This window comes from Gopherus flavomarginatus, chromosome 16 (genome assembly GCF_025201925.1).
Source record: "Gopherus flavomarginatus isolate rGopFla2 chromosome 16, rGopFla2.mat.asm, whole genome shotgun sequence".
NCBI lineage: Eukaryota > Metazoa > Chordata > Testudines > Testudinidae > Gopherus > Gopherus flavomarginatus.
Genome location: NC_066632.1, coordinates 17,613,630 through 17,633,023, shown reverse-complemented (window position 1 = coordinate 17,633,023; position 19,394 = coordinate 17,613,630). Strand labels below are relative to the sequence as shown.

Below are 19,394 nucleotides of genomic sequence, written 5' to 3'. Positions count from 1 at the left end.
GAGATGTTTGCAAAGAACAGGGGACCCTTTGCCAAGGAGTCTCTATGTCACACCTCCTCTGTCATTATTACCACCCCTTGGTGCTGCTCGTGTAATTCCCCTAGCAGCCTTTTCTGTAAGGTTTCTGGTATTATTACTCATAGGTACCAGGGCCGGCTCCAGGCACCAGCTGAGCAAGCTCATGCTTGGGGCAGCAGATTCTACGGGGCGGCATTTTTTTGTTCGCTGCTCCGGCCGCCCTGTAGGGGGCTGCGGCGCGGAGGAGGGAAGCGCCCTGCAGCAAACTCGGCAGGGCAGCCCGCGTCCTTCCCTCCCCGCCAACTGGAGCGGAGCGGAGCCTTCCCGGCAGGCAGCGCAGCAGTCGGGGCCACGTGGCGAGCGCCCCACTGAAGCGCTGGCCGCCCCCCTTTTCTCTTCCCTCTGCTCCCTCTCCTTCCTCCCATTAGACCAGGGCCACACTCTGCAGCACATGGAGTCCCTTGGCTCTGGCGGCCCTGTAGAGTTTTTTGTTTTATTTTTCCCCTGCTTTGCCGGCCGCACCGTGTTCCCCCCCTGCTTTACCGCTCCAGCCATGCCATGTTCCCCCCCGCTTTGCCGCTCCATGTTCCCCCCCCGCTTTACCGCTCCAGCCGCTCCATGTTCCGCCCCCACTTTGCCGCTCCAGCCGCGCCGTGTTCCCCCCCTGCTTTGCTACTCCAGCCGTGCCGTGTTCCCCCCTGCTTTGCCGCTCCAGTTGCGCTGTGTTCCCCCCCAGCTTTGCCACTCCAGCCATGCCGTGTTCCCCGCCCCACTTTGCCGCTCCAACCGCGCCGTGTTCCCCCCCGCTTTGCCACTCCAGCTGTGCCGTGTTCCCCCCTAGCTTTGCCGCTCCAGCCGTGCCGTGTTCCCCCCTAGCTTTGCCGCTCCAGCCGCGCCGTGTTCCCCCCCTGCTTTGTCACTCCAGCTGCCCTGTTCTTTTTTTTTTTCCCCTGCTTTGCAGCTCCAGTGGCCCCGCCCTTTTTTTTTCCTTTTCTTGGGGCGGCAAAAAAGCCAGAGCCGGCCCTGATAGGCCCCATGGCAAACAACCATTCTCCATGGATAACTCCACTTTCCTGAAATAGCAAGGGCCAAGTTGCTCTTTGCTTGTGTGATTTGGCCACCCTGAAAGTGCTTAGTGCATCGGCCTTAACTAAAGCAGCGTCTGTGCTTCTTTCCAGTGCAACTTCCTTAGCTGCAATAGGGAGATGATTTAGGTAAGAGACTGTGTACACAGGCAGCAAAGAGTCCACCACGTGCATCTGACGAAGTGGGTATTCACCCACAAAAGCTCATGCTCCAATACGTCTGTTAGTCTATAACAGGGGTAGGCAACCTATGGCACGGGTGCCGAAGGCGGCACACAAGCTGCTTTTCAGTGGCACTCACACTGCCTGCGTCCTGGCCACCGGTCCGGGGGGCTCTGCATTTTAATTTAATTTTAAATGACGCTTCTTATACATTTTAAAAACCTTATTTACTTTACATACAACAATAGTTTAATTATATATTATAGACATAGAAAGAGGCCTTCTAAAAATGTTAAAATGTATTACTGGCACGCGAAACCTTAAATTAGAGTGAATAAATGAAGATACGGCACAGCACTTCTGAAAGGTTACCGACCCCTGGTCTATAAGGTGCCACAGGACTCTTTGCTGCTTTTACAGATCCAGACTAACACGGCTACCCCTCTGATGCTTGAATACACAGGATTTTCTCTCTGTTTCCCTGTGTAAAGAAGCAAATGGGACAGTGAATCTGATGGTGTATGATAAACATCATGCTGGTAGGCAGCTGAGATCACAGCGCATCTCTGAAGCTTAGCTGCCTCTAGCAGTGGAACACCTGCCTTTGGGCCTAGGGCAGTGGTCTCAAATGACCACAAGGGCCACAGGCTAGTTCATTGGCCTGAGGGCTGATGAACTGACACACACACACCCTCACTGACTCCTGCCCTGCCCCCACTCCACCCCTTCCATGAGGCCCCGCCTCTTCCCACCCCTTCTCTGCCCCCATTCCAAACCCTTTCCTGAAGTCCCCACCTCAACTCCGCCCCCTCCCTGCCCCCAGAGGGTGCATGAGCGGTGTGCTGGGGCTCAGGGCAGGGAGTTGAGGTGCAGCAGGGGGTTGGGTGCTTCTGGCTCCGGGGTGGCAGCGGTGCACACCAGGGCCAGGGCAGGCTGCTGGCCCCAACCCTGACCCCGGTCCTGCTCCACTCCGGAAAGTAGCTGGAAGCATGTCCCTGCGGCCCCTGGGGGAGGGTGGACTCAGGGCTCCACGCGCTGCTTGCTCTGGGGTTTTCACTCCCATCTTTACTAGTGTGTGCGGCGACAGCCCCACCGCCTACAGGAGAGGCCTCACTCACAGACTAGCGTTAGGAGGATCCTGGACTAAATTTTCTATGAGCCTGGAACAACTCTGATTCTTTTTTGTGACCTAAAAGCAGGGCCGGCTCTAGCAATTTCGCCGCCCCAAGCATGGCGGCACGCCGCGGGGGGCACTCTGCCGCTCGCTGGTCCCACGGCTCCGGCGGAGCTCCCGCAGGCGTTTCTGCAGATGGTCAGCCGGTCCCGCGGCTCCGGTGGAGCTGCCGCAGGCATTTCTGCGGAGGGTCCGATGATCTCGCAGTTCCGGTGGAGCTGCCGCAGGCGTGTCTGCGGGAGGTCCACCTGAGCCGCGGGACCAGCGGACCATCCGCAGCCACGCCTGCGGCAGCTCCACCCAAGCCGCCTGCCGCCCTCCCAGCAACCAGCAGAGCGCCCCCCACGGCATGCCACCCCAAGCACGCGCTTGGCACGCTGTGGCCTGGAGCCGGCCCTGCCTAAAAGCCTTGTTTTCATTTTCTGTCCAACTTCATATTTTTCCATAACAGCACAGACATCGTACTGCTTAATGTGGCTACATTTGCAAGTAGCCTTCCATAGTAGTTTAACATGACCAGAAACAGTCTAAGCTCCAAGACATTCTGTGCTACTGGTGCATTCTCAGTGACTTCTCTTTTAACAAGTTTACCCTTCTCCACCTCTACAATGCTCCAAGTGAGTAACACTTATCTTTGCAAAAATATAGCGTTAGAATTAACAATCTCTGTAGAACCTCCTCTAGCCTTTCTAAAAGTTCTTCTGAATTCCTTTCCTTTATTAATAGGTCATCGAAATAACAGACATCACCATTCATCTCCTGCAGTGCCTGACGATTACTGTTCGATACACAGTGGGTGCACTAGCTCCCCCGCAAGGGGGTCATAAGGGCATCATTCACACCCAATAGACCCTTATGTGGCTTCACTGTCAGATATTTTTTAATCTGGTTCCAGCACCCCCTGCTGGTAGCTGTGAGACAAGTCTACTTTGGGAAACCACTCCTGCTGCCAGTTCTGCAAATAAATCTTATTGTTTAGCAATTGGATATCGGTCCACTTTCAGCCTGGGGTTTATGGTGATGTTATAGTCCCCACACATTCTTACGTTGCCATCACTCTTTGGGGTTCACACAACTGGGGCAGCCCATTCAGTGAACTTGAACTTACACCTTTTTGCGATTCCTCCATTTGGTTTTCTTCTGTCTCTCGCAGAGCATACGGCACAGGTCTCCGTCACCAATCCACAAGACCAGTGCTATGAGCCCAGCTTTGCAACAGTCTCTGGGAGAACTCCTTCAGTGAGCCAGACCCCCTAGTGGCCTCACTCTTCCTCCAGGGAAAACACATGGCTTCACTGTCTCCTTAGGCTGGACCTCTGGGCCTTCAGCATCCTGCTTCGCACCGAGTGCTCCGCTCAGCAAGTCCAACTGAGTCAGATCTCTGAGGGAGACTTGTACGATCACAAGGAGTAATGCTCCTTGTTAGGGCGCTCCTTCCTTCACCCTCTCACTTCTCTGGTCCTTCTCGCATGAACAGAGAGCAACTATACCCGAAGTCCAAAGGCACAAACAATTTGATGTTTATTGGGGTGAACTTCCAGCAAGCCTGATTCCAGTTTCCTTCCTTAGTGTCCCCCTTCCCAGCTCTGACACCACAGAGCCTTGCCTGTGTTCCTGTTCCGGTTCCCATCCCCTGTTCCCATTTCCCCCTTTAGCAAGACATGATTTTAATTCCCCCATCCCCAGTCCCTGTTCTCATCCCCCCCGCCCCTTCCTGATTGACTGCAGACTATATAGTAAAACTTGAGTTCAGCTTAGCTATTCCTTAAGCAATCATTTTACTGAAATTTAACTAACCAATCCTAACATACTGTAACATGGTTATTTAACCAATTCTATTCCACCACCTTCATTGGTTTACACCCAACAAAATTAATTATACAGCAGACAGAAGCAATCACAGAACCAGACAGAGCTCATGCAAATACACATACAAAACAATACAGAAGTGAGGATTGTACAACTACATCTATACAGACATAAGGGTTTTCCAGCTGTGTCTATTGACAAGTGAGTTCTTGCCAGACAGGATACTATCTTCTAGGCTCTTCCCTTTCTCTGGAAGAGATAGAAATATCAGGGCAGGACTGTACTCCTAATAGCCCAATAGCACCTTATGTCACTGTGACTAGTTTGGAATGTGAGGATGTGAGCATACACTTCCCAGTTTATGGCTGCCTTTGCTGCTTACCAGGCCTCAGACTGTCACAATAAGAGAAGGCCATTACACAGACAGTGATCTTTGATTCTTTCTTTTATACCGCTATAACTAGCTAAGTGACAAGAATACACCTAAATTCTTAAAGTATAGGCCTTTGCAAACAGGCCTCAATATCTATATCCTAACACTCCTCCTCCACCAGCATCCGCAGGGACACCCAGCCAGCGCTGTCACACAGAAGAGTGTATTAGTTGGCTGGACCACAGCAAAGGAAGTCCTTGATTAGCACAGAGAAAAGGAAGTTACAGCAGAGTCTGTCTTGGTCAGCACAGAGCCCAAAGTTCTGTCCTTTTGATCGCTCTGTCCTAGTTCAGGTGTGTGCCCAGAAGCCCTCAAGAGCCAACACTTAATCACCCCCCGGCACCTCCCCAGTCCTTTGTTCTCCATCTGGGCAAACGCTACTTGCTTCCTGCGGAGTGGTGGGCCATCTGTGGTCATTGGTATCAAAGTCTCAGTGACTGGGTTTGTCATTGTCTTCTTGAGAACTCCAGTCATTGGTATCAAAGTATCAGTGATTGGGTTTGCCATTGTCTTCTTGAGAACTCCATTGATATGGGACCCAAGCCTCAGGCAGCTAGAAGCCATTCACACCAGAGTCTCTGAGCCTCTGCAGAGAGCAAACAAACCTTTTTACCCCCTAGGGTAACTCTGAAGCTCATAGGGGAAACTGAGGCACACATACACTTCATAAAAGATATTACAGAAAATTCCCACTTTGTCACAGTCTAACCTTCAGGAGTTTAGAAATGGCCTTGTCAGATGCAACCAGCCTTGCTGCCGTGCCTTCTACCAATCCCATGTCTGTACTACATGCAGTTTTCTTTCAGTTCCCTCTCTTTGTCTGGCATGTGGTGCACCACACTCCAAGCTAGTCAAACATTGGATACTCACTTTCTGCCCATCAGTGGGGGACCATTTCTTTCCATTACAATTAACTCTAATGGGGAACAGCTACCTTTATATATTGCAATGATGGGAAGACTGCTTAATACTTCTGTCTGCCAATTATTGTAATTCTGTAAAAGCACCTCAATGTCTCTCAATCGTCCTCCGGGCGATTTGTAACCCACTGAGTGACCTCGGACATTGCCCTTCCTGTATCTAGTTCCAGGGTCAATGTCACATCATTTCCCTTTGCATTAAGATAAAGATGGGGATGATATGTCCAAGCCTGTGTCATTATCATCCTCACCTCCTGTGGAGGCCCTTCTTCCTAGCCCCATGGGGCCAAGCTATTTTCAAATGGTGCAGTTTTCTTTGTGGATTCAAAGAGTGCAATCTCCATGGCTCCTTCTAGTGGCAGTTTCTTGTTATACACAACATTCAACAGCTTCCCTCTTAATTCAGGATTTTTACACCAAAAAGAAATTAATCTCTGAGACCCTGTCAGAAAATTACCCAAACCGACATGGAGCAGACAGTTTTTTCAGGCTTGCCAAAAATTCAGAGATCATTTCCCCTTTTCTTTGGTTTCTTCAATAAAACTTATCTCGCTCTTTTAAAAAATTGGGGCAGGGGGGGCACATATTGCGACTTTAGAGGCTCATGTCCTTGTTATGTCCAGCTCACCAGGCTCTCGTGGAAAACAGAAGTCTTTCAGCACTGCAAATGTGGTTTTCCTGCCAATGTCGGGAACAGAGCCCTTGGTGTCTCAGTAGCTGCTACAGCACTGGCATAAAAATGCTGCTCAAGTCTGAGTGCAGATTTGCCAAATCGTCCTCTTTTTCATTATCTTCTCTCCCTCCACACAGATGTGTCTGCTCCCCACAGGCGCCACTTAATGGTCAGGCAAGGGCAAAACAGGCAATCTTCTGTCTTGGCACCCCATGTTGATAAACACTCCAGCCCTGCAGTGCCCTGTCCCTTTCTGTGACTCAGCCAGCTGGGTCACAAACTGTGTCCACCCCTTCCAGGGTAAGTAAAGACTCCAACAGAGACTAATTCCACTGCCCAGAAAGGAGATTCAGGTTTCATCTGGCCAGAGTCTCAAGCCAAGACTCTCTGGGATATTGAGGTCTTCCTAGTCCTGAGTCGGTAGTATCAGGGATAGGCTTTGTGCCTCCAGCTCCATCAGGACAGGCAGGGAAGCCCAGGCCCATCTTCTCCACCGGGTTCCAATCCAGAACCCAAAGGATTCCCGCACCCTGCACTATTGTGCAGCTACCTCCATGGGTCACTTCCTATCAGCCTCCCCAAGCAAGAGGGCACAGCAAAGCCATGCAAACAAAACAAAACAAAGAATATTTCTCCAACCTCGCCAAATCCCAGAAGCCTTTTCCCTCAGCAGGTTGAGTAGACCACCAACAGTCAGGGCCCCTGGCTGCTGGGCCTCCCTCAGGGCTCCTTCTGCAGAGCGTCAGAGTGCAGGTCTGCTCACCGCCACTAGCCACCTCCGTGTTGCCAACTCTTGCCATTGGAAAATCATGAGTCACACCCTGCAAAATCAGGATACTGGCTTAAAAATCATGAGGGCTTTTTTTAAATGAAATGTGGGTTCTCTTTATTTCCCTTCTGGTTTCTGGTAGCAAATGAGCTACTCTGATCCTGTTTTCAGCTCCTCCTGCTGCCTGTGCATGCATTGCAGGTGTGGTGGTGCAGAGCAGCCTGGGTCCAGAGCAGCTCCTTAACCCCTTCCAATCACTGGTGCTGACTCTGTGGGTGCTCCGGGACTGGAGCACCCATGGGGAAAAATTGGTAGGTGCTCTGCACCCACTGGCAGCCAAGTTCCCCTCCCCGCCCCACCTCATCTCCTCCTCCTTCTCCCCTGAGCACACCGCGTCCCCGCTTCTCCACCTACCTCTCAGCGCTTGCTGCCACAAAACAGCTGTTTCATGGTGTAACAAGTTCCGGGAGGGAGGGGAGAGGAGCGGAACGTGGCGCGCTAGGGGAGGAGGCAGGGAAGAGGCGGGGATTTGGGGAAGGCGTTGGAATAAGGGCAGGGAAGGGGTGGAGTTGGGGCGGGGACTTTGGGAAAGAGGTTGGAATGGGGGTGGGGCAGGGGCAGGAGGGGGCAGGGCAGGGATGGAGTCAGGGTGGGATGGGGGGCAGAGGGGGTGTCAAGCACCCAGTGGCGCCAGCAGAAGTCGGGGCCTATGCTTCCAATCCAGTGTAGTTTCTTTTTTAGAGTTCAGAAAGATAACACACAAGAATCCAAAATAGAGACCAAGCAGGCTCTTCTCTCTGGCAGAGAAATACAACACACCATTTCTTGCTGCAGGCTGGCTTTTTCCAGACTGATGCACATCATACACTTCCCTACAGAGCTCCCAGCCTGCAAGCAGGACCAGGAAACCCCCTGAGAATTTAAAATGATAGATGACAATTTTAACACAGTTTTCAGTACACTACAACCACTTTCCAGCCAGCACTCAGCCCAAAAGCTCACTCTCTCCTAGCTTTTCTCAGGGTCAAACAGATATTTTTTTGGGGTTGGGGAGGAGATATTGGCTTCCTTGCTGCCTTCGCCATGTGCTTCTCTGGCATTTCTGCTGCAGTACAGATGCACAACCTCAGTCCAATAACTCCCCTGCCCCTGCTTTTCTTATCACGTCCCCACCCCCAGGAAACGTCTTAGACTGCAAGATTCAGACACTGCCCAAGCTTGCATAGGATGTGGTTGTTGGGCAGTGGTTTTCCATTGTCTCAGCTATCATAAAGCAAAAAAGCATTTAATTGCTCCCTCCTTTAGCTTGGATGGAAGGCAGCTGTCACACCCAACATCTTCAGCAGGGTGTGATTGCCCAGCCCCCAGTGCAACAATGTGCAGCCAGACCTGGCATCTTGGGGACATTCAGCAAAATTATTTTTTTGCAAAGAGCAACAGTCCCAACAGTGCAGGCGGCCAAACTCCTTCATGGGGCAAAGCAGGAACAGCACATGACAGGAAGGAGACACATTCTCTTGCACAGTGAGGAGCCAAACCAACAAAGTAGGTGACACATCCATGCATGTGGCTCTTCTGTTCATTCAGCCCTAGCAAGTGCTTCCAAAGATTTCTCTCTGCTCTAGAAGCAAATGGAACCATGCGAGGAGAGGAGGAAAGCCCAGGCACTATCCACTCCCAGGACCTCAGCACCACTCTTCTAAACCTGGGCCAGGAACATTGGTGCATCAGGGTGAAAATGCCTGCTCCTGGAGGAGCAAAAATGCCCCACAATCAGCCAGGCAGGTATAGAAAATGAGACACTGGAGGCTGTAAGCCCTTTAAGGCAAGGACCATCCCTTCCTTTGTGTCTGCATACTGGGGAGACTGCTGAAAATCAGTTACCAATAACAGATGGTATCACCAGAGCCAGAACTCTCTCCCAGACAAAGATCATAGAATCACAGAATATCAGGGTTGGAAGGGACCTCAGAGGTCATCTAGTCCAACCCCCTGCTCAAAGCAGGACCAATCCCCAACTAAATCATTGCAGCCAGGACTTTGTCAAGCCTGACCTTAAAAACCTCTGAGGAAGGGGATTCCACCACCTCCCTAGGTAACCCATTCTAGTGCTTCACCACCCTCCTAGTGAAAAAGTTTTCCCTACGATCCAACCTAAACCTCCCCCACTGCAACTTGAGACCATTACTCCTTGTTCTGTCATCTGGTACCACTGAGAACAGCCTAGATCCATCCTTTTTGGAACCTCCTTTCAGATAGTTGAAAGCAGCTATCAAATCCCCCCTCATTCTTCTATTTTGCAGACTAAACAATCCCAGTTCCCTCAGACTCTCCTCCTAAGTCATGTGTTCCAGCCCCCTAATCATTTTTGTTACCTTCCGCTGGACTCTTTCGAACTTTTCCACATCCTTCTTGTAGTGTGGGTCCCAAAACTGGACACAGCACTGCAGATGTGTTCATTGAGTCCAAGGCTATAAGGGACCACTGTGATCAGCTAGTCTGACCTCCTGCATAGAACAGGCCAGAGACTTTCCCAAAAATAATTCCTGTTCGAATAACAGCAGATTTGTTAGGAAAACAACCAACCTGGATTTAAAACTTGCCAATGATGGAGAATCCATCACTACCCTTAGTAAGTTAAGTTTCAATGGTTATTTCCCCTCACTGTGAAAAATTTACACCTTATTTCTAGTTGCAGATTTCAAGCCAGCTGGCTGCTTGTCCACAGATTGAAAGAATACCTGGGGATTCATCTGCAGCCCAGATCTAGTTTCAGAAGTTTATTGTCTTACTCATAAGCAGGAGAATCCCAGCTGTTTTTGTTTTTTCCTGTAGCCCCCTCAATCTTTCCATTAGCATTTTGCTCAGGCTGTCCCTGGGTACCATTGTGAACCAGACAATCTCAGTTTGCACACAACCAGCCTCAGTGAGATAAGTGTCTCGTCCCCTCTGCCTGACAGGTCTGTGGTTCACCTTTTGGTGACCTGTCTTAATGCACAGACCTAGAGAACATAATTTTTAGTGTAACTCTTCACATATTTTCTGTCTGTACGTATCACAATGATTATTATGACTAGTGTGACACAGGCTTTCATTAGTGACCTTACATTATATTTTTTTGGCAGACTGGGTCTGGTACATAGATCCCACACTCTGTAACCCATGTGTACTTCTGTGTCCTCTGCCAGTTGGTGTCAAGGGGTCTTTGGGCCACACTGCTGCCTCTGAGAAAGCAGTGCACCCCATTCACTGACTTCACCTCAGTTCAATGCTCAAGGCACTGAGACACATTATAATAAAACCAAACTGAAGTGCATCTACCAGGGCTTGAGAGAACAATTCAATTAGAAGGAAGCGTGAGGGTTAGGAAACAAGGTTACAGGTTAAAAAAAAGAAAAGAAAACCCATAACATGCAATCTATAGCCTACACGTCTTAACACATCCCTTTCCTATCTAATTAAGGTCCTTCTCACCCAAAAGTCATTCCTTGCGGTGCTTGTCCAGTTCCAAAAACTGGGATCCAAGTTTCATGAGAGTCCCACACCAGCAGACAGGGCCGGCGCTACCGTTTAGACAGCCTAGGCAATCGCCTAGGGCACCAGGATTATTCAGGGGGCGGCATTTTGCCAGGCGGGGCGGCAGGCGGCTTCGGTTGACCTGCTGCAGGCATGCCTGCGGAGGGTCCGTTGGTCTGCAGATCCGGTGGACCTCCCGCAGGCATGACTGCGGCAGCTCCACCAGAGCCACAGACCAACGGACCCTCCGCAGGAATGACTGCGGCAGCTCCACCGGAGCCGCAGGATCAGCACGGGGGGCGGCGAAATGGCCGTGTGCCTAGGGCACGAGAAACCCTAGCGCCGGTCCTGCCAGCAGAGTCCCCACTTGTGCCCATTCTTCATTTTTGTACACACACAGATCGTTGTCTCTTACCCCAGGAGGCTCCTCTTCTGAGAACTCGCCTGGGAATTGTTTTCTTTGAGTATGCTCAAGGCTGCCTCTTCCCCACCCAGTAAACAAAAACTGGCTCAGTCAAAGAAGGTCCATTGTTCTCATATTCAGTGGGCAGGCCTGTGATTTTCTTCCAAACAGATTTGGAACACAATATCATACATGGAACATAACTCTAGAATTATTTTGCAGGCAAACATCTTGCAATAACCCAGGCAGTCAGCTAGTTCTTAGCTTTTAAGGCCACATATGACCCCTTTGGGTTCATATCCAGAAAATGGCAGATTTAATCTCCCTTACAGGGCATGTTTGGGCATGTCTGTTTTCCGATACCCACCCCCCATCCTTCTGGGGAGGGGAGCTACACTCTTGGAATCCCATCCCTGGAGGAGAGAAATGTCATGAGTGAAAAATGAAACCGACAGCAAACGTGAGGCCTGGGGACCTTTGCTGAACACTCCACCAGGGAGAACTCCACACAGCAGACCTTGGGCTGGGTGACCTAGTTTGGGAATTATCCCAGAATACTTGACAGCTTGCAGCAAGGTTAAGGATGTCTCGGTGGGATTTCCATGAAGGTTATGAAGGCCATCACTCTTTGTTAATTTTACAGCACCCAAGGTATGTTAGGTGCTCTGCTGCACAGACATGCCCCCTGCTTCTAAGCACTTACAGATAGGATGCAGCGAGAGGGGGTATCGTCCACTTCTCTCTTCATTCCTAAACACTGGGGCCCAGAGCATCAAAAGCATGTAGGTGCCTAAATCCCATTTAAATCAATGAGAGTTAGAAGCTAAATACATTTGAGGATCTGGGCCTGGGTCCCTGTGTAAGTCCAAAAGAAGGACAAACTTTGTGGAGCTGGCCTTGCCCTGCTGACATCAGAGGAAGATCTATAAGGAAGCATGTGCTAGGACAAGTGGTCTAATGTGGCTTGAGCTTAGCTAACTTGAGCAGGTGACCTAGCTCAGGAGTAGAGACAGGGCCTTTAACTCCAATCTGGCAGATAGCTACAGCTAAGGCACGTGTGGGCGAAGTCCAACCACTTGTCATAGTCAGGACAAGCACAACGGCTGCATTCTGAGTCAGTTTGTTAAGCTAGGTTTGGTTTATTGGTTTAGCGTGTGATCAGGGCCTCCCAGGGCTGGGGGTGGGGGCAAGTGGGACAATTTGCCCCAGGCCCCACAGGGGCCCCCACGAGAATATAGTATTCTATAGTATTGCAACTTTTTTTTATGGAAGAGGCCACCAAAATTGCTTTGCCCCAGACCCCCTGAATCCTCTGGGCGGCCCTGAGTGTGATTCACAGTTAGCATGTGAGAAACCAACCCCACATGAGCTCATGCTTTGTGAAGATTTCTGCTAGGAGAGAGGCTATTCAATCTAGCAGACAAAAGCAGAACAGGATCCAATGGCTGGAAGCTAAAGCAAGACAAATTCACGCTAGAAATAAGTGGTAAATTTTTAACAGTGATGTTACACAATTAAATGAGAAAGGTTTCAGAGTGGTAGCCACGTCAGTCTGTATCAGCAAAAAGAACAAGGAGTCCTTGTGGCACCTTAGAGACTAACAAATTTATTTGGGCACAAGCTTTCGTGGGCTAAAACCCACTTCATCGGATGCACACAATTTACTCCTCCTGAACTGCCTGGGCAGTTAGGAATCCAAAATAACAGGATCCCTTAAGAACGCCCCCAACAGCATCTATCAACTGTCACCCGCCCACCTACACCACCCTTCCCCAATAGTGAAAACTATCACAGTGATATACTTAAACAAAAAGGATTTTATTAACAAACCACTCAGTAGGTTTAACGTAACTGTGGCATGAAGCCTGAACCCAAATCCAAAACAAGAGTGGACAACAGGTGTAGAAAAGGCCTCTATAATACTGTCTCCACACAGGAAACCAGAATGAAGGTAACAGACCAAGAACCCTGAAGTCTTCAACCAGCCTCCACATTACTATACCTGTATAAAGTATACTGTCCATTGTCCAAGTAACCCCAAACGTTACCTAGATTTAAACCCTTGGTTAATTTCTTTCACAGCTGTTGATGATTGAAAGGAACCATTATCTCAAAGTACTACCCTGATATTAACCTTTGGTTAATACTGGTACCCTTTTAACTCTTTTCTGACCCATGAAACCAATACCATCATTCCTATTATCATTAGAATCTGAACGATCCATATGATTACTATCAGGTGCAATAAAATATTCCATATCTCATTCAGATTAGTGGACCCACTGAATAATCCTTCCCACCAGTGGCTGAACCTAAACTCTGAAGCCACCCACTTCCAAATCGTCTTTATTTGCCTAGAGGAGTGATGGACTGTCAGCATCACCTCCTCTCCATCTTTCTTCAGCTGCCTCAACTACTGCCTAAACTCAGTATGACGTACAATCTCTCTGGCAGAGAAAGATTTGCACCCATATTACGTTACACGGTCATATAGCACATAATGCATGCTGTTGGTTTGCACTGACAAAATCAATACCACATCCCATCACACAGATGGTACAAAGCACAGGCACGGGTTAACTTACAGATTGTGAAATACCTCATAGAAATAATTTACCACAAACTTTGGATACCAACTTTTAATGCAGATGCCTTTTGTATCCACAAATACAATAACAGATCTATTGTAATCACTGGCACTTACTCTGTAGTGACATTCACCTTCTTTAGGATCTAAACAGATATGGGACATCTCAATTACCCCTGAGCCATAGGTATAATCTATACCATACTCCTCTACACAGGAGTTCAAGTTAACACTCCTGTAGGTACCCTCTTTCTCATACACCCACCTATTCAACTCTATTGGCATAAAAAAGGACTGATTGACATTAAGTCCTAGTGGAACCAAAGAGTAAATCCATTCCCTCTGGGCCTGCTCAATAGTGAAGACAAATGCAATAATTATACTATTCTCATTTGTGTAAGAGAAATTAACTAACCTCCACCATCCTTGGTGATCTTGTTCAAAGGAGTTGGTGAATTTTCTCCAGATGACTCGCCTCAACTCTATTGGCGGAACTCCATTAAACGCATCTCTGATTAGATCTTTTGCTACAGTGAATATCCAGTCCTGAGACTGAGTACAGGACAGGGCCAGGGACACATTGGTCTGCAGGACATCTAAAGCACTTATAATATTCAGATTATCCTGTTTTTGGAGCTGTAATCACCCTGAGAGGACACTAGCAATTCTACATTGCATTGCACTCAATTGGTTTAAGGATGTTGTCAGTGGATGAGATAGGGAAGCACTTATAGCCCCTATCTTGTTAGCCAAGATTTCCTTATCTATAGTGCTAAGGACACCTTGACCAGTGCCCACCCCTCCTAGGATCGTAGCTAGGGTGTCTCTTTTGCTCAATCTAGAGTTCTTCATCATGACACTTTCCAGCCAGGAGTACCATCCCACCCTGAGTGGCATTGCACAAGGTGCACACCTATACTGTACACCAGAAGTTCTCAAACTGGGGGTCAAGGCCCCTCAGGGGTTGGAACCCCTCAGGAGTCATGAAGTTATTACATGGGAGGGTCATGAGCTGTCAGCCTCCACCCCAAACCCCACTTTTCCTCCAGCATTTATAATGGTGTTAAATATATTAAAAAGTGTGTTTATTAGGGGGGTCGCACTCAGAGGCTTGCTGTGTGAAAGGGGTCACCAGTAAAAAAGTTTGAGACCCACTACTGTAGACAGAGATATCTAACTGAAGTGACATTATAATTTTTTTCAGGAAGTAACAACGGTTGATCAGAAGTAGTTTTTTTACATCCCTCTTCACCACCACAGGCTCGATATAACTTTTATATGGTCTGCGAACAACAATAACTTCCTTGACCTTCCTGAGACTATACAGGCCAGTGAAAACCCATTTACCTGTACAGTTTACATTTACATCTACATCAATGCTATCTTTGCACCTAACACTGAATGTAACATTTCCATACTCACAAAACTTGTTCTTTTTCTGTGAACCAAAGTGTTTGACATTTGTGACGTTGATACAGTGCATGTGTCCAGTAAACATTTGAATAAGGGTATACAAATTAATTTCTACAGCGCTTACTTGATATTGAACATTGATTACAATATCAATAGTGTTTACCTCAACTTTCATCCAACTATTCTTTTTTGTTTCCACATATGAACAAAGGGAACCATTGTTTTCTGCCACTTGCAGAGTGCAGCCAGTGAGAAAAGTATCACTAATTATCCACATGCATCCAACATCCAATCTGTACACAGATGCAAACGTGTCCCCATTAGCATCTTCTAGGGTTACATTTGAGACTCTGTTGTTTACTGTGAATGCAGTCTGCTACCAGTCAGCTCTGTGTTCTTGGGGAACCAGGGTGCAGTATCCAGCCTGTCTGACTCATGAAGGACACACCCCCAGCCTCTGCTTGTACCAAAACTAATCAGAAGAAAGACACAGAAAGCAATAAAAAGGCGGTAAGAGACACACCTAAACCCCTTCTGACAAGGGTGACAGGATTAAGACAACTCCCTTAGCTTCATCTGCATCAAAGATGGAACAGGAAGGCATCTCCATTAGCATACAGAATGGAGAACAGAGAGAGATTCCAAGGCAAGAACCCCATTGAACTCTGGGACCAGAAAAGCAGGAAAGCACTGCAGCATGGGAGATCTCTGTTGTTAACAATAACAATAGGGCCCACCCACCTGGGGCTCAATGCATGGCTCTTTTCCATATAAAACCTGTACAGCATTCTGGCCCCTGATGTTCCACTTGGTTACCTTTGAAGTATCCCCCAGTCGTTTGTCCATTAGCTTTCTATTCGCCTTCAGGTTGACCACAACCTGTCTCTGGATCTTACTGATGGAATCTAACAATTCACTTATGAACTTATCCGTCAGAACCCGTGGCTGATAATCATCAGGTGGCATTCCACCCAGCCACTATTGCTCTGGGACCTTCATGAGTCTACTTGTTAGGACCCTGTGAGGTGTAAGCCTATGTGGAGCTACTGTTGACCTTAGTGCGATGAGAATCAGTGGGAGCTTTCTATCCCAATCTTTACCTGATTGTTTCACTATCTTTCTCAATGCAGTCTTTAGGGTTCTATTGGTTCATTCTACTAAACCTGAACTTTGAGGGTGACCTGCAATATGCAACCTCTGCTTTATCCCAAATGCCTGACACATACACCTAACCATATCACCTACAAAGTGAGGGCCCTAGTCAGAATAGATTACATCAGGTAGACCGAACCTGGAAAAGATCTGCTCCAGCAGACCTTAGCCATAGTATCGGATGTGTTGTTTCTCATTGTGTGTGCCTCCACCCACTTTGAGAAAGCATCTATTGCTACCAGACAGTACTTGTTACCTTGCCCAGACTGAGGCAATGGGCCTATAAAATCAATTTGCAACTGTGACTAGGGTCTCAGGGAGCCACACTGGAGTTACTCAATTAGGGTGAACTGCAAAGAATGGGTCAGACAATCCCCAAAGTCGGTGGATATTCCAATACTTAGGTTTACCAAACCAGCTGTTACGGAGTGTCGGGGAGTCAGGGCCCTGCACCCCTCTTCCTGGGATTCACAGTGACTCTCAGCCAGCTGGTAAGACAGAAGGTTTATTGGACAATAAGAACTCAGTCTACAGCATAGCTTGTAGGCTGTGACGATGCTGTTCTGGCAGGACCCAACTGAGTGTGCCAATTCAGGACCAATTGGTTGAACAGGGCAGTTACAGCCCAAGGCTGGGGTTTCTCCACCTCTAAGGCAAACCAAACCAGCCAGACAAAGAGGACTTTGGTCTCACCCCACTGGCTAACCACAAGTCACACAAGCAATTCCCTTAGACACTCCAGTCTCCCAGTATCACCACCAGTGCCATTCGTCCTGGGGATAAATGGTTATGAAAACCAACACCCCAGTAAAAGAAAACAGTTCTCTCAATCCCAAAGAATCAAGCCCCAGACCCAGGTCAATATACAAATCAGATCTTACCCACAAATCACGCTGTTGCCAATCCTTTAGAATCTAAAATCTAAAGATTTATTCATAAAAGAAAAAAGATAGAGATGAGGCCTAGAATTGGTTAAATGGAATCAATTACATACAGTAATGGCAAAGTTCTTAGTTCAGGCTTGTAGCAGTGATGGAGTAAACTGCAGGTTCAAATCAAGTCTCTGGAGTACATCCCCCGCTGGGATGGGTCATTAGTCCCTTGTGTAGAGCTTCAGTTTGTAGCAAAGTTCCTCTCGAGGTAAGAAGCAGGACTGAAGACAAGATGGAAATGAGGCATCAGCCTTATATAGGCTTTTCCAACTGCCAGAACTTCTTTGTCCTTACTGTGGAAAATTACAGCGAAGTGGAGTCTGGAGTGACATGGGCAAGTCCCTGCATACAAGGCGTATTTGCCTTCTCTCAATGGGTCAATTGTATAGCTGATGGGCCATCAAGCAGACTAGGCAGAGCTAACACCAACTTGTCTGGGATGTTTCCCAGAGGCACAGCACAAATTTGAAATACAGACAGTATAGAGCCGATATTTATAACTTCAACTACAAAATGATACATACATATAGACACCATAATCATAACCAGCAACCCATAGCCTGGTCTTAGACACCTTATATGACCCCCTTTACATAAGATTTGGTGCCACTACAGGACGTTAGTTGCAACCATGTTCTATATGGTCCCAGATTACATCAATAACATCACATAGGCACAACCAGGACCCCTCAATCAAGTCCTCCTGGGGGTTCAGGGAGCTTAGGGTTCCCTGCGTTGTACCATGGAGCCCAAACTGAAACTAAAAATCCCTCCAGCAGCTCTCATCCCCCTTCCCTCCGCTCCTTCTCCCTTTGTTCAGTCTCCCTAGGCAGACGGTTTGAATTCTCCCAGCCCCCCTTCTGGCTCAGGTTACAGCACAGGTAGATTTCCTCTCATCCCCAATGTAACCTCCCTGCAACATTCCCAGGTCAAATCTGCCCTGCTCCCTGCTCCATCACATCAGCACAAAACAGCTTTTATAATACCTCACTGGTTACCCAGAAGCTAACCGCCCAGTTCCCTTAAAGCAACCCAGCCTGAGGCCTCCAACCAGACACCCAAGTCAAATATGATGAGGATTACTGAAAATCTTATTAATCACATAAGAAAGTTCTACAAATCCCAAAGGATTGGCCACCGTACCTCCCAGGTTAATGAATATTCCAGATCTTACCCAAAACCACACTTATAGCCAATTCTTATCAACTAAACTAAAATGTATTAAAAAAGAAAAGAGAGTCAGTATTGGTTAAAAGATGGTTTTTGTATTTTGTGTATTGTATTTTGTAGTTATATGTGTGGAGGCTGGTAGGGGCAGTGTGCTGGGAGAGAAGTTGAGCCCTGATTAGGGGAAAAGGCTTATCTGCTTAGGGGGTCCTATAAAGGGAGCCAGCCAGTCAGGCAGCAGCATAGGCAGCTGCAGCAGCACAGGAGCCAGCAAAGAGCTGTAAATAGAGGAGTTTCAGTGGGAGTTTTTCTGGGCGAGACGAAGAGAGCTAGGCAGAAGAATAGACAGGCTAGTGAAGGGAGTAGGTGGTGTTCTGCCAGTGTTCTGGTGCCCGTTGGGGGTTTGTTTTGCTGTAGCTGGTGGTAGTTTGCTTTGGTTTGTGTTTCCTGGACTAACAGGTTTTAGGTGGGAAGGCTATGACCGATACATGGAGACCTGGAAGGTGGGTTGGAAACAAGAGGGAGCATGGGCTATAATGGCAGAGAGAAAGGAGGGTCAGGGCAAAACTGGGAGGCAAGATCAAACCAATATCGTAGATGCCTATATACAAATGCAAGAAGTATAGGTAATAAGCAGGAGGAACTGGAAGTGCTAATAAATACAACTATGACATTGTTGGCATCACTGAAACTTGGTGGGATAATACACATGACTAGCATGTTGGTGTGGATGGGTACAGCTTGCTCAGGAAGGATAGACAGGGATAAAAGGGAGGACGTGTTGCCTTATATATTAAAAATGTACATACTTGGACTGAGGTGGAGATGGACATAGGAGACGGAAGTGTTGAGCATCTCTGGGTTAGGCTAAAAGGGGTAAAAAACAAGGGTGATGTCCAGGACCGGCGCTAGGGGTTTGAGCGCCCTAGGCGCACGGCAATTTCGCCACCCCACGCCCTGGTCCCGCGGCTCCGGTGGAGCTACCACAGTTGTGCCTGCGGAGGGTCCACTGGTCCGCAGCTCCAGTGGGGCTGCCGCAGTGGTGTCTGCAGGAGGTCCACCAGAGCCGCGGACCAGTGGACCCTCCGCAGGCATGACTGTGGTAACTCCACCAGAGCCGCCTGCCGCCCCCTCCGGCAAAGTGCCGCCCACTAATAATCCTGGCGCCCTAGGCGATTGCC

At 48.4% G+C, this 19,394-nt stretch overlaps 1 long non-coding RNA gene across 1 annotated transcript; it reads right to left on the bottom strand.

Moving 5' to 3' along the window:
* Window positions 1-17,020: 17,020 nt before the first annotated feature.
* On the bottom strand, window positions 17,021-19,177 carry LOC127035765 (uncharacterized). Its single transcript, XR_007769932.1, has 2 exons — window positions 19,023-19,177; window positions 17,021-17,339 (listed from the first exon to the last, which is right to left on the bottom strand). It is a non-coding gene; the product is annotated as an uncharacterized LOC127035765 (long non-coding RNA).
* Window positions 19,178-19,394: the final 217 nt, after the last annotated feature.